Raw genomic sequence first — 16438 nt, 5'->3', positions numbered from 1 at the left:
CCTCCTTCCTCCTTTCGTGGATGGAACAAATATATGTGGAATATATGTGGAACAAAACAAATATATAATTATAGTGGAACGAATAAATGAAATAAAGAATTTATTTAAAAGAAAATTTATTCAAGTAGTAAATAAGTTCGTGGGACTGAACAACTTAATAATATACTGAGGTTCTTAACCAAGAGCGTGTTAATCGGAGTCGAACTGTCTGACGTATGATGTAGTTTTGTTAATAACTTTAAAACCAAAGTCACACTCTGTATGTATAATCTCAAGGCCAACAATGCATTTTCACCAGACAATTCAATGATGCAACGTATTGTTATATATTTGATTGCAGTATTATTAGAGGTGAATGTGCAAACATTGCCAATTAATACCTGCCACAATGTTAGGTGCTTGATTGGCATCAGTAGGAAATGAATTTTTTTTTTTAAACCTCAGAGCAGCTCAGTGAATGTAGGCACAGCCTCGTTGCTTGCTAACCCAATGTGGCGCTTCACTCGTCCTGTCTACATTCTGGTGGGCATGTCCATGATGGGGATGCAACCTGTGAAACAGCACATGTTGATCACATGAGATTATGATCTCTCCGGCACTCATACAGAACGAACACAGTTTCTGAAACTGCACTCCTGTAAATGTGTGGAATTCTAGAATAGTGAGTGATTGCAAGAATGCATGGATAAATAAATGAGCAAACGACGTATAAATAAACAAGACGATGATGTTGTACAGACCACAGCACTTGCAAAATCCATAAAACAAATTTGACCTCAAAAATAATTAATTGGCTGGTTGAATTAAATGACCAAATATGCAAATCCTCTTCAAATCTAAAGTCAATCAGATGAAAATTGCCAATTTTAGAAATTCGGCCGATGTTGACCTCATCAATAATTATTGATGGTTGAATTCAGTAACCTGAAATATAATTCCTCTTCAAATTTCGAGTCAATTGGATGAAAATTGAGTATTTTAGAAATCTCACCAAAGTTGTTGACATATGGCCGAAGTTGACATTTTGACCAAACCCCCCCCCCCAAAAAAACAATAGGCTTCTTGCTTATGCCAAACTCTACCATGTGGTGAAGTTTCGTGAAGATCGGTTTAAAATTGTGACCTGTCGGCGATAAACAGACAAACAGACAGACAAGCCGGTAGGCGGCGATGGGTCGCCGAGCATGGAAACTATAAGATATAGAGCAAAATGGATGTCATATAGTGGATAGGGAATCACCTTAAGATTATGCATATCAAATCTCATCCAGTTCCATCTACTGATAACTACTCGGTGTGCATTTGAATGAAAAGTACCGAAAATGCGGTTTGAAATCGGAAATCCCCAAAGTTCGAGGGGGTGCTGTGGGTGAACAAAGATCTAAATCGAAAATCCAGCTCGATAGTTTGTGCATAATGTATTCCAGACGATTGGTGTGAATTTTCATGACCATCAGACCATAACCCAAGGAGGAATAGCATTTGGCGCGAAGGCACCTCCAGCTATCGCATATTATCGATTTTTGCACTAATTGACCTTTGACCCCTGACCTAAGCGAAATCGGTCAATATGTCCTGAGGCAAAGTTGTAGTACTCATTGAGTACCATGAACATACGAAGTTTCATTCATATCGATGCACTCACCTGGTCGCTAAGGCGTGAACGGTACCGATTTTGAAGGTTTTCCGGTTGTTGCTAGGGAACTAAAGCGTCCCTAGCAGCCATCACAATTTCCAAAGCACTAGGTCATAAGATGTACCTACCACCCGAGTTTGGTCAAAATCGGCCTACGTTTACTACCAATTATACTGATGACAAACGAACAAACATCCAAACAAACAGACAGAATTACTGACAATAAGGGTCACCTATTTCGGCGACTCAACAGAAGAACAACCAGTACAGAGAGTTGGTGTCAAAGCCACCCAATGCTCGCCTGTTAATACATTTATCGTTTTTAAAAGACTCGTCTAATCATATTTTTTTTTTTTATAAAGCATTGCAGTAAAGTCTGATTCAAATATTTTAAAGTAATATATGTATTTGTATATTGTAATCAGTAAAAAATAGTGGTAGATAAAAACATTAGAAAGGAAAAAAAACTTTAACGTTGATGTGCTGCAAAAAAGTTAAGTTCAAAACAGGTCAAAAATTAAAAAAAAATTGAAATTCTTTTTTAATTTCAACTTCACTACATCAATAATATACCCCAAAGGAACTTGCATGCCAAATATCAGCATCCTAGTGCACATATTAAATGAATGGCAAGCTTCTAAATAACTTGCACCAAAAGTTTTAACATTGATGTGCTACAAAAAAGTTAAGTTCAAAACAGGTCAAAAATTTAAAACATTTGAAATTATTTTTTAATTTCAACTTCACTGCATCAATAATATACCCCCAAGGAACCTCCATGCCAAATATCAGCATCCTAGTACACATCTATATATTATTTCTGTTAACGTCTGCGTGTAATTTGACGTATCTCCTCCAAAACTGCCGGACGGATTGTCGCCACTTTCGACATGTGGGTGGTCGGTGGTCTAATGAAGAGCATGGGCTATGTGAGATCGCGCCAGACGGACAGGTTTGGGAATTTTGGGCGATTTTCTAATTGTTACATTCGTTTGCATGGCGACGTGTGACGTCACCACTGAGAGGTGTAATGCCACTCCGAGAAAACAGCATCTGCAATGTAAAACCCTCTTCTGCACATGCTGACAACCTCAGAAGGTGAATTTGACACAAAAAATGTCACAAGAAACATTGTATTTAAAGTAAAGATTAAAAAAAAAAATGTTATTTCTGTTAACGTCTGCGCGTCATTTGACGTTTCTCATCCGAAACCGCTGGCAGGAATGTGCTCATTTTCCATATACTGGGGTTTCTTAATGTGACGAAGACGATGCATTAAATTTCGAAGCTGGAATTGGATGACAACATGGCTTCAACAAGATTTTCAACCCATCGACGGCCGCATTTATTCCCATTCGGTTGCCATCGCTGAACTGCTGTCTGGTAAGTGCTGCCATCTATCCAAAAAATATGAACTCGAATAAGGGAGTACTCATTGCATCAAACACTGAACATAAACACAACTGATAATAAATAGTATAGCTCAGAACATCAGCAATGGTTGTCATGTTTTAAAAATCAGTGTGGAAGGAGGGGAACGATGAGCGCCAGAGCTCTGCCAACATGATGTACCCCGATTGGCTCTTTCCCGGACTGAACACGCCATCTTAGACTGTCAATTTGTGTCTGAAATCCAACGTACATATTAAAAACACCCGAAAATAAGTTGCAATAAGCCTACGTCCAGATAACATCAAAGGCTATAATCTGAAGGTGGGGGAACCAGGGAACGGGTATTAAGTCATCCCTTCATTGCCCGGATTCTCTTCTTTTCTTTGTTCTTCGAAAGCGTGGGGTCGGACAATAGATTCTGTACCTTGAATGTGTGCGTGTTAACTGTTCAAATTAAAGAGGTGTTCGATTGTCGAATGCACCCAAACAACTGCCGTTCATTACATCAATTGTCAATATCAACCGCCATCATTACCGATGTTGTGTCTTGCGTGTGTGATCTTCAAATTAAAGCGTCCAAGTGGTGTTCGATCGTTGGATGTGCGCCAAAAAGTGCCGTTCATTGAAATTTGCATTCTGATTCTCGGTCACCCTCCAATGCTCCTGTTCAGTCAAGCGCTAGGCCTACATCATGTTAAACTTGCCCCATCAGACGCCAACCTTCCAGTCACACTGCAGAGGATGCAATTTCCAGTCAGACTTGCATACTCAATGACCATAAACAAATCCCAGGGCCAAACATTTGACAAACTCGGAATATACCTCCCAGGCCCCGTGTTCTCCCATGGCCAACTCTATGTTGCATTTTCACGTGCAAGAGGTTACTCCTATACATCTATCAAAGTGGACAATGATTCCTCACAAGGACTATTCAGCAACAAGACACTCACCCAAAATGTCATCTACAGGGAGGTTCTTTAGAAAACTAAGGACAGGTAACCATAGTGCATCACATCCCTAATGACACCCTCCCCAGCTTCCCATAACATCAACTATTATGCCTCATCGATCCACCTTTTGCCACCCATTCAACTCTGTGCGGAGCATGGGTATATGCTAGTATTAAATGAATGGCAAGCTTCAAATTAACTTGCACCAAAAACTTTAACATTTTCACGCTCACGTTGACGCTGACGCTCACGCCGGGGGTATTGCTATAGCTCTCTGTTCTTCGAACAGGCGAGCTAAAAACGACTAATCAATATACTTGAAAAATCTTCCATTTTGCAAGTAATGAGCAAACGATGGATTTAAAAAGAGATAGCCTTTGGATCATTACAGCTAATCACGAACTGATAAATGTCCTGAACGAAATTTAAAAAACGGTGCAATTGAGATATCTACTTGATAATCAGTAACACGTGATAAGCATGCAAGAATGAACAGAACGCACATTGAGTAAACCAAAATTATACAGAATCAATTTCCCCAAACATTCAAATTATTACGATAGCTATGTTCAATTTTTCTAATCCATTCATTTGGGTATCCTTCGCGAAGAATAGGCGAGCAATCGTCGGCACTCTGGACAAATTCCAAACTCCTGCCCTGACTTCCTGAGTCAGAGTGGAAACCCCGGCTTCCTGAGTCGGAGTGGAAACCCCGGCTTCCCAAGTCGGTGTGGAAACCCCGGCTTCCCGAGTCGGTGTGGAAGCCCCGGCTTCCCGAGTCGGTGTGGAAACCCCGACTCCCCGAGTCGGAGTGGAGACCCCGACTCCCCGAGTCGGAGTGGAGACCCCGACTTCCCGAGTCGGAGTGGAGACCCCGACTTACTGAGTCGGAGTGGAAACCCATCCAGATTGTAACCTTAGCCAAAGAAACTGCTTCGGCAGTTCCAACGCTCTGTGTGGAGAACACGTTTCATGATCTGATTCCTTCCTGTGAGCTCGTTTGCCAATTTTCACACACTTTGCCTGCATAAAATGTGGGGTGGGACATGTAGATATATTTTTGGAGGTGTCGATATATTTTGGGGGTGAGTGGGGTGTAGATATATTTTTCAAACCACCTTCATAACTCAGCGGTGTAATGGTCAGAGCATCCGCTCTGAGTCTATGAGGTTGGTGGTTAAATCCCTGGCCGACGCCGAGTCATACCAAAGACTTTCAAAATGGTCTTCTGGTAATAAAATGTCTAAAGGGTCTTCAGAGTTTCAAAGGGTTTATGGTTCCAATGGCTCTAAAGGGTTTTATGGGTCTAAAGAGTTTTCGGGGTCTTCATGGTCTTTTGGGCCTTTGTGATCTTAATGGGTCTTGGGGTTGTAAAGGGTCTCAAGGATTTTAGGGGTCTTAAAGGGTCTTGGGGTTCTTCGGGTGTAATGTAATTCGTACACATACTGACGTTCTGTGCGGACAAAGAAAGACAGACAGACAGATCTAGCTAAACAAACAGACCCAAATGCAATACCCTCTCCTCTGGTGAGGGTACAAAACAAACACAAGACTTTTTCCTTTTAAATTTATTCCAAAACAGAGTGATTTTTACAAAACAGCGAGGTGGGTGAGATAAAAAAAATATTAAGTACTCTGCGGTAAATATAAACCACAAGACTGAGCTCGGGATGACAATGATGCTGTTGGAGGAGAGCAGGGAGGGGAGAAGGGGTAGTGGGGAGCAGAGAAGGGGGAGCAGGGGAGTGGGGAAGGAGGATTCGGCGATCAGAAGAGCAGCATTTGCTTTACGATGAAATCGCCTGCAGCATTGTCATAAAGGAGAAGGGTAAGACGATCCTTAACCACCTTACCTTGAACCCAAGAGCAGATCTTTCCTGCTTGGAGAGGTAGGATTCAGATGGCATCCTCCTCCAGAATAATCCCATCTATTGGCGGTAAAAACCTCAGACATAAATCCCTTCACCTCGATTAGTTTCATGAGCTGCGGTGGGTAGTTTTTGCTTGGTCTGCCGATGCTGATTTCCTCACTAATTTTACATGATGGAGGCTGAATCTTCTTTTGAATTTCTCAAACTAGCCCGTGTTGGAGGGGAATGTGCGGGTAGCAGTGGTTGAACTGAAGCCATCGGCTCCAGTTCAACTGGGGGCCTCGTGGAAACGTTGCTAAATTCGCAATGATTTCTCCTGTAACACCAGTCCACTCAAAGGTACTTTTTTTCTGTGTTTGGTTCTCGATCCAAACATTAAGGGCTTTTTCCATCCTTTCAAAATGAGGATCACGGGACTAGAATGAGACTTTTGCGCTTTGCGAAGCACTGGTGGAAATAGTTGCACAGATATTTGACTCCCTTTCACGGATACACCGCACAGTCGATTCATTGATCCCGTAATGGCGGCCCACAGTTGCCACACTGTAACCTCCAGCCAACCTAACAGCTCGATTTGTTTTCCCACAAAGCAATAACTTTTCTCTGCCTATTGGCACAGCTAATTTTGTCCATCATTTTCCGTTTGGGCTTATTAAAAAGTGTGCAAGAAACAACAAAAGGCTCGTAATGGGAGGTAATCGTATTTGCAGGCGCAAACGATGACTCGTCTCAGCTCAAAAAGCGAAATTGGCTGAAATGAAATACTGCGATAACTAAATCGGAACACAATAGGTTACCGGCGATTGATCAAAACAAGCAATATTCAAACCCGTGATATTTGAGGGTTGATTGAACATAAAATATACATGTATATTGTTACAGTTCTGTAAAACCACATGACTCCAAGGGAATGGCACACAACATACAGCAATCCCAAGGCAGTTATTTCAACAGTATGTGTCTTAGTCCATTCCATAGGTCGAGTGGGTAAAAGGGGAAAGATGCATTGCTTGGGACTCTTGTAGTTTGGTCTCTTATATCTTAACCTTTGCTTTTTCTTTGTTACACCTCTTTATTTTACATAAAACAAGCAAGCAGACACGCACACCAATCATTAGTAAATAAGCAAACACGCGGCAAGCGTCTCCAGTATGATCGGGCTGCAAGCGTCCAAGACTCTCGGGCATTTGCGGTCCAATTTTCATTCAAACTGCATGCCAATTCCCAACCGCCATTTGACCTCAGACCTTCATTTCATTCACCAAACCATACCACGGTCACCACAACCGCTTCATACAACCGATAAAAAGTACCTCCACAACAACTCACGTTTATACGCGACCTTCATTCATCAATCTCGCTACGGACACCATGTAGCAAGCACCTCTCGCTGCAAATGTCACATGGCCACCATCTCTCACTACGAATGCCACAAGAGCACCCTGCTCCACAACCGCCGCAACTGTCCCATGGTCGTCAAATCTGCACGGTAGCCTCAAGGGACTCGGACGAGACATGGGTCAGGCTATTTCAAGGCATAACACGAAGCGCGAATGTGTGCTGCGTCTCGTGAAGGGATTTACGGTTTGCGCAGGGGTTTCTCTTCAATTCCACGTCAGAATGAAGACAAGCACACACTCGGGGCCAGAGAGCACATCTGAAGACCATGGCCCCATATTATACTTGGCGCTCCGATGCATGACGCGTCAGCGGGCAACTGACCAATTTTTCGCCTTCGAGGCCTGGCGGGGCATGGCTATGACCGCTATGTCCCAATAGGGGAGTGTAATTTCGTCTCCAGCTTGTTTTGATCTGATTATCGGCCCCTCTCCTCGTCCGTGCCCATAAAAAGGGCAGAGCGGAGCAGGTCGAGGTCGTTTTTCAACCTTTTCAATGATGCATCACTACTGCTGTTCGTCCTTTTGTCCATTCGCTCACTCATCATGGTTGGGGCTGTTGGTGGTGCAGCAGAAGGAACCGTGGAGCAAGACGAGAACGCCGAGTGGAGCAGTCGGAGAGTCGGTGGATCATCGATGCAGAGCGAGAAGCGCCACGAGTCCCCATGACCGAATGGAGGCGGGGTCGCTCCATTGCAAGCGATCCTCATTAGGTTACAGACACCTACACATACAGATTCTTACATGGATAGGATAGGGACTTTCTTCTTGCACATCTTTTGCGTGTCTCTGTGTCTGTCTCTCTGTGTCTGTCCGTCTGTCTCTGAGTGTCTGTCTCTGTGTGTCTGTCTCTCTTCTACTGAGGATGTACAAAAGAACATCAATGCGGGTGAAGCCCGACTGTTCTCTCAAGGGCAGGAACTAAAGGAGCGAACCGAACTGACTTCACCTTACATTTTTCCCTCTCACACCATGCCGCACCCCCACGTTGTACTACACTCGCACCTCACACTCCCACACTCGAGGCACACCCAGTATTCCTGCCACCTCATTTTTCCTAATGGCTCTGGTCTGCCGACCGCACCAGGTATTGAAAGGTTGTTTATCCTCATCTGCTTCTTTATCTCCGAGCTATCTCTAATTTTCCTCGGGTGGCGGTTCCAATCGGCTACACCTGATCTGGTTGATAATCTGGTTAACACAAGTACGCGTTCCCCAGTAAGGAGGTTACGCAACTCGAGGTAAATGGTATGTTAGATGGATGACCTTAACTTAAGTCATGTGGTCGAGTTATTGGCATTCGCGGTCGTTCAGCAACCCACCGCAACACAAAGTTATTCGTGTGTGATGGCCTGCGACACCGGCCCGCAGCAATATACCTGGCATTTTCACCCGTCGCTTCGTCGACGGATTCAATCAAAAGACAGCATGTTGTACTTCACAAACATTTGGCTCTATTCACCCAATCATTTACTCGAGGTAATCTTCCGTCTGCTTGGAAGTCAGCCAACATCACCTTCATCAGCCAACCTCTTCTTCTTTAACGGTCACAATTATTCTCACGTTCTTGCAGGGCTGGCTAGGAGAAGTCTTTCATGAACCAGCTGACCAGGCCCGACGTTTGACTAAAGATGACACCCAATTAATGATGGCACACCTTCCTGTGAAAGCCTGGAATGACAGTTTATATCTGGACCGAGAATCAAACCCAGGCTTGATAGCTTAGAGGTGAGTGTGCGTACCTCGAGGGACTAGGTCAACGTGCCACCCATTTTCATCAACAATCCCTGTGGTTTATGTCACGAGGAAAAAAAAATTTAAATCACCTCCGCTTCGCTGTAAAGTTCAGTGTTGTTTGCTTTGGTTTGAACCTCCACTTAAAATGAGTAACTTTTTGTATACACTGTCGAGGCTCGTATGAGACCTAAGACACAGAAACACACAATAAGGGGAGCAGGAGACAAGAGGGGCTGGAGAAGGAAGGAAAAAACAATGGAGAACAGAGACATGAGGAGATCTGTGGAAGGGAGAGGGATGGGGCCAGGGTACACAGGGAAAACAAGGTGGGCACTATAGGGACTTTCAGGTCGTTACACGACAAGGACTTTCAGGATGGAAAGCAGGGAATTTGAAAGAGGTGGGTTTGGGGTGGATTAGCAGGGGAAGAAAAGATCATGGTTTTGGATGGGGGAACATAAGAGATGGTGGTGAACAGCTCTTTGAAGACCTGGAGGGAAGAGTGGGATTGAAGAGAGTGTGGGAGTTAGTTCCAAAGGCGGAAAAAAAGAGGAATGAAAGAGTGAAGGTGAGTAGTGATTCTTGATTTTGGTAGTTTTACTAGAAGGGGGTTGCTGGCAGATCTTGAGCGCAAAAGCGGAAATTTGGGGGGGGGGGACAAATTTCAGACAGAGCCGGGGAAGGGGGGGGGGGTAAAATCCAGTAATTTGCTGGTGTGGGTTGGTTTCCTGTAAACCAAGGTCTTCAGGAAGCCATCAGGCTTACGGTTAACCTCCACATCCAAAAAGGCCAATTTGCCTTTTTTTTCTTTTTCTTTTAAAATATTGATTGTGAAGTTAATGCTGGGGAATACCCGGACAAGTTGTCCCAGTAGGTGGTCTACCATGTTTGTTTGCACAATGACGAAGGTGTCATCGACATATCTGTTCCAGTACCGTGGGAGCCAATTCTCATGAGACTCAAATATCCTTCGTTTGAGTTCCTCCATCATCAAATTAGCAACAACAGCAGAGACCAGTGAACCCATAGCTGTGCCAAATATTTGTCGGGAGTGTGCACGCAGCGGGAGCAGGCGGTGGTGATGGCGCAGCGGGAACAGCCGGTGGTGACGGCGCAGCGGGAGCAGCCGGTGGTGACGGCGCAGCGGGAGCAGCCGGTGGTGACGGCGCAGCGGGAGCAGCCGGTGGTGACGGCGCAGCGGGAGCAGCCGGTGGTGACGGCGCAGCCGGTGGTGACGGCGCAGTGGGAGCAGGCGGTGGTGACGGGGCAGCGGGAGCAGGCGGTGGTGACGGGGCAGCGGGAGCAGGCGGTGGTGACGGGGCAGCGGGAGCAGGCGGTGGTGACGGGGCAGCGGGAGCAGGCGGTGGTGACGGGGCAGCGGGAGCAGGCGGTGGTGACGGGGCAGCGGGAGCAGGCGGTGGTGACGGCGCAGCGGGAGCAGGCGGTGGTGACGGCGCAGCGGGAGCAGGCGGTGGTGACGGCGCAGCGGGAGCAGGCGGTGGTGACGGCGCAGCGGGAGCAGGCGGTGGTGACGGCGCAGCGGGAGCAGGCGGTGGTGACGGCGCAGCGGGAGCAGGCGGTGGTGACGGCGCAGCGGGAGCAGGCGGTGGTGACGGCGCAGCGGGAGCAGGCGGTGGTGACGGCGCAGCGGGAGCAGGCGGTGGTGACGGCGCAGCGGGAGCAGGCGGTGGTGACGGCGCAGCGGGAGCAGGCGGTGGTGACGGCGCAGCGGGAGCAGGCGGTGGTGACGGCGCAGCGGGAGCAGGCGGTGGTGACGGCGCAGCGGGAGCAGGCGGTGGTGACGGCGCAGCGGGAGCAGGCGGTGGTGACGGCGCAGCGGGAGCAGGCGGTGGTGACGGCGCAGCGGGAGCAGGCGGTGGTGACGGCGCAGCGGGAGCAGGCGGTGGTGACGGCGCAGCGGGAGCAGGCGGTGGTGACGGCGCAGCGGGAGCAGGCGGTGGTGAAGGCGCAGCGGGAGCAGGCGGTGGTGAAGGCGCAGCGGGAGCAGGCGGTGGTGACGGAGCAGTGGGAGCAGGCGGTGGTGGATTTGCAGCGGGTGCAGGTGGTAGTGGAGGTGCAGTGGGTGCAGGCAGTGGTGGAGGTGCAGTGGGTGCAGGTGGTGGTGGAGGTAAAGTGGGTGCAGGTGGTGGTGGAGGTAAAGTGGGTGCAGGCAGTGATGGAGGTGCAGTGTGTGCAGGCAGTGGTGGAGGTACAGCAATAGAGATTGGTAGACATGAGGTATGGGAGACAGTTTTTTGGGTAATGAGATTATTAAATATGTCGATTCTTCATTCTGCTGGAAGGATTGTAGACATAGAAATGTGCAGTTTTGAAGGAGCAGGAGTTAGGGACACTGAAGGAAGGGTAAACAATGTTGTGTCAGGTCATGGTAGGAAGACGTTGGTTGTGGTACACCAAGGTGAGAATGATTCAGGGAAAGTTTACTCAGTGGTTTTGAAAAAGACACAGGGTATTGTGGAAGCGGCTGAAAGCAAAGGGTTGTGAGGTCGTTTTCTGGGATTCTCCCAATAGTGGGGCAACTTAACTAAATATAGCATAACAATTGTGCATTTTGTGAGGAAAGCACCAAATTTGGCACACAAGTAGACTATCATATTATGAACAGATTTGGATATTGGGCCATCTCGAAATTTTTGATGGCAGTGGAAAATGGCTGCCACAGCCATCAGCGGCTGAATTTGAGATGGCCCAATATCCAAATCTGTTCATAATATGTTTGGCTACTAGTGTGCCAAATTTGGTGCTTTCCTCACAAAATGCACAATTGTTATGCTAAGTTGCCCCACTACAAGATTAAGAAACAATATAGAAATTATAAGCAGAACAAGAGATATCAACCAATGGCTAGAAGAATGGTGTTGGGAGGAAGGTTTTCCATTAAAGAAGCAGTGGGAATCATTTAGGGGACAAAGCGAGTGTTTCCGGAATGATGGCCATATGTTAAATAGAAAGAGGGCATCAAGGTTTGCAGTGGGAATTGAGGCTTTTTTAGGTCACCGGAGGGTGGAGAAGCTATGAAGGAAGGAACGGATGAAATAATTGTGATGAGTAAGGCCAGGCAGGAAAATAGAATTTCAGGAAGGGAAAAGTTAAATATACTCTCTACCAATGCCAGAATTTAAATAACTAGTACGTGCCCGTACGTGCGTGGCCATACGTGCAAAAAAAAAAAAAAAAAAAATTCAAACCGCGAGCCAGAAACAACTGCACAGGCCGTTCCTTCACTCTCGCGTACCTGTACATGCGTGCCGGCACGTGCACCCCCCCCAAAAAAAAACTTTCAAACAACCACACAGGCCATTCTCTCGCTCTCGTAAACGATGACTGGATTGATGCATTGTGTTTATCTATAAATGCGCATAAGAAATCGAGAAATTATTAGAATACATTGTCATCACTATGCGGAAGTGGTGCGTGCCCGTACGGAATGTTCACATGCATTCCACGAATTATCGCTTGCATTGAAGTAACAACTGCTGTGATACTTACACACACAGAGTTAATTAAAATCCAAATTAAAATCAAGTTTACCTCCCTGTCTTTGCTTGCCATGACATTCACTGCCATTGACCATTGCCACTCCTATGCGACGGTAACTCAGGCACCAATCCCCATTGTAACCGGCACGGCATGTGACATCATCATCGGCCAGCCGCGCCCCGGCCTACGCAGCCACGTGTCCAGTGATTGGAAACTAAATGGCGCATCGGCCACGCCAACGCAGCAACGTGTCCTTTCATTGGTTGGTAAATAAATGACCATAACTTGGGAAGCACTTGTCCGATTAATATAAAACCTTGAAAAGGCACATCCACAGGACCCCAGCAATATACCTGGCAAATTTCAATTAGATCGGACCGGTGGTTGTCGAGAAACAGCGGTCACACACACACACACACACACACACACACACACACACACACACACACACACACACACACACACACACACACACACACACACACACACACACACACACACACACACACACACACACACACACACACACACACACACACACACACACACACACTGCTGGAATTATAGATAGATAAGATGGAAAGTCTTGAAGCCAAAGTAGATAGCGAGGAGTACGACAGTTGCAGTGAGTGAGACATGGTTTAAGGAGGAGAGTAACTGGAAGACAGGATTGGAAGGCTACAAGGTATATTGGTGTGATAGGAAGGAGAGAATAGGAGGAGGTGTAGCAATCTGGGTAAAGGACAGTATTGCATCAAGAGAAAGGGGTGACATTAAGGAAGGAATAGATGTCGAGGATTCTGCATGGGTAGAGATTAGAGATTGTAAAAAGAGTAAGATACTGGAAGGATGCTTTTATAGGGCTCCGGGTGTGAAGGAAGAGGAGGAAAGAGTACATGAATAATTCAAAAGAGCATGTGGTAAGGGAAGAGTATTGATTATGGGGGATTTTAACTTGCCAGGGATAGATTGGGTTCAGGAACAGGGAAAGGGCAGAGCAGATGATGATTTCCTAGTTTTAGTCCAGGATTGCTTTTTTACACAATTTGTAGATAAGCCCACGAGGGGGAGTGCAGTGTTGGACCTCATTTTAAGTAATGATCCCAAAATAGTGGAGGATGTGATGGTACGGGAGCATTTAGGAACAAGTGACCGCAACGTTGTTTCAGCAAGGATTCTGTTCAGGGTTAGAGTTCAGGATAGTAGAGTAAGGCTATTAGATTTCAGGAAGGCAACCCTTGAAGATATGACGAGAGAATTGGGTGATGTAGATTGGGAGACTCCAACAACAGGACAATTAGCATCATCTATCCATCAATCCATTGGAACCAAACTCTGTGCAGAACGTTGATGGTGCCTTAGCAGTCTCATTGGCTATTGGGCACAATCCTGGATGGGTCACCACTCCAACTCAGGATACCAGCAGGCTGGTACTCATTTTGCCGACCTCGGAAGGATGACAGACAGAGTCAACCCCACCTGCTATTAATTCAAAAGCCAAGTGGGATTTGAACTCAGGATCCTCGGATCCCAAGCCCATCACCCAAACCAGAAAGCCAACACCAAGCAATCAGCATCAAAGAAATGGGAAACCTTTAAGGAGCAAATGTGTAGAGTGCAGAGTAAGTACATTCGAATGAGATGTAAAACTAGGAGCAGAAAGAGGTCAGGGTGGTTGAGTAGTGAGATAAAGAACGCTATTAAGGAGAAACAGAAGGTATTTATTAGGTATAAAATAACAGGACTGGAGGTAGATTTATATCACTATCGGAGTAAACAGAGGCAGGTTAAGAAAATAACTCGGCAAGCCAAAAGAGAGTATGAGAAGGGTATGGCTAAGAATATTAAACATAATAGCAAGGCTTTCTTTAAGTATATCAGGGGAAAAGAACAGGTTAGGAGCAGTGTGGGCCCATTGAGGAATAGCACCGGAAGAGTGGTTAGTGATGAAAATGAGATGGCAGGCTTATTAAACAGGTACTTTTCTTCAACTTTTACACAAGAACAGTCAGGAGAATTGCCAATAGCTGAGAGTATCTATCAAGGAGGTGAGGAAGGGCTTTTACAGAAGATCCAGGTTGGAGTGGAGGAAGTAAAGGAACAGCTCGGTAATCGAAGAGTAGATCAGGCACCGGGTCCAAATAATATGTACCCGAGAGTATTGATGGAGGTGCTGAGCAAGTAAGCGAGATGTTAACGGATATTTTTAATAGTTCCCTGGAGTCAGGACAGGTGCGGGAGGATTGGAGAGTAGCAAATGTAACATCATTATTTCAGAAAGGATCCAGAGAAGAATTGGGAAACTATAGACCTGTTAGTTTGACTTCAGTTGTGGGGAAAGTGTTGGAGATATTAATTTACGACTGGATGAGGAACCATTTAAACAAATAAAACACTAATTAAAGGTAGTCAGCGTGGGTTTACTAAAGGTAGTTCCTGTTTAACAAATCTTTTAGAGTTCTATGAAGCAGTGTATGATTGAGTGGATGAGGGAAAGGCAGTGGACATAGTATATCTCGACTTTAAGAAGGTATTTGATAAGGTACCACATCGGAGGTTGTTAGCCAAAGTGAGGGTTTGTGGAGTGGCTGGTCAGGTTGCTAAATGGATTGCAAACTGGCTTAGTGGTAGGAAGCAGAGTGGCTGTGAGAGGGAGGATGTCTTGCTGGGAGGATACAAGTAGCGGGGTACCTCAGGGATCAGTACTCGGAACATTGCTATTCATTATTTACATCAATGATTTGGATAGTGGGGTGAAGAGCAAGCTTTCGAAATTTGCGGATGACACAAAGCTTGGAGGTAAGGCGGATAGCAGAGGGGGTGGTGATCAGATTCAGGAAAGTATTGATACTTGCAGAGATTGGGCAAAAGATTGGCAAATGGAATTTAACCTGAGCAAGTGTAAGGTGTTGGGGATGGGAAAGAACAATGAAAATAGAGATTGCAGGATGTAAGGGGTAATCTTGGAGCGTGTCACACAGAAGGATCTGGGGGTGGTAATAGATACGGGAGGTAAGCAGGCAGCACAGTGCCAGGCAGCTATAGGTAAAGCAAATAGGGTTTTAGGCTGTATTCGGAGGGGGATCAATTATAAATCAAAAGTGATGGTGTTAACATTGTATAGGAATTTAGTGAGGGCCATATCTAGAATATTGTGTACAGTTTTGGTGACCACAACTTAGGAAGGACATAGATGCCACAGAAAGGGTTCAGCGTAGGGCTACTAGATTGATTCCGGGCCGAGCTCGACTCAGCTATGAGGATCGGCTGAAGGAGACAGGGCTTTATACACGAGAAAGGAGTTGATTACGAGGAGATATGATAGAGATGTTTAAGATAATGAAAGGTCCTGATAAAACAAGTGAAGATGAATTATTCAACAGAGTAGACAGTGATCGTATTACGAATTTGAAAACCTATCACACACAACATTCAGGTCCTATAGATTAGTTATATCGGTAAGTATGTGTTTTATAGATAGCTACCTTCCCTTGTCTCGTGGGTGAATCAATGTAAATGCTCTGTGATTTATTTTAATAGTTAGGCCTTAGTTATTTTATAACTTGGTTTACGCAGTTCTTCAGCTAAAATGTAGAGTCGATAAGTCAAAATATAAATATAAATATAATTTCAATTTTTAGAAATTATAAATATTTATGATTTTTTTTCGGATGTTCCATGGAAAAGACAAGGGTAGGTGGGAGGAAAATAAATATAAATCCCGGACCAGGGGGATCGAATAAAACATTGAAGATGGAAGACCATTCAAATGCAGGATGCCATTGTTCACTGTATCATCTGATGTGAAAAAAAATGAGGAAGGATTAAAACTTGTTTTTACAATATAGTCTGGCATGTTTTTCTTATAGAAACCTGTTGGATCATCAAACAAATGGAAACAATGCTGAGAAAATTACTGTCCAAGTCGTAGATGTGTGCGTGCACACCAGTGCA

General features: G+C 45.5%; 1 protein-coding gene across 6 annotated transcripts in view; it reads right to left on the bottom strand.

The window, feature by feature from the left end:
* The window catches only part of USP49 (ubiquitin specific peptidase 49), a 79913-nt gene that overhangs the window by 51170 nt on the left and 12305 nt on the right, over positions 1–16438 (bottom strand). For all 6 annotated transcript variants that reach the window (XM_085850764.1, XM_085850763.1, XM_085850761.1 and 3 more), the window contains one exon: positions 381–550. The gene's annotated coding sequence lies outside the window, so the exon portion shown is untranslated. The remainder of the gene's footprint in view (positions 1–380; positions 551–16438) is intronic.

Source organism: Eptatretus burgeri, chromosome 13 (genome assembly GCF_056783735.1).
Source record: "Eptatretus burgeri isolate ZD-2024b chromosome 13, Ebu_testis_v1, whole genome shotgun sequence".
Taxonomy (NCBI): Eukaryota; Metazoa; Chordata; class Myxini; order Myxiniformes; family Myxinidae; genus Eptatretus; species Eptatretus burgeri.
This window is presented reverse-complemented; position numbering and strand designations above follow the sequence as displayed.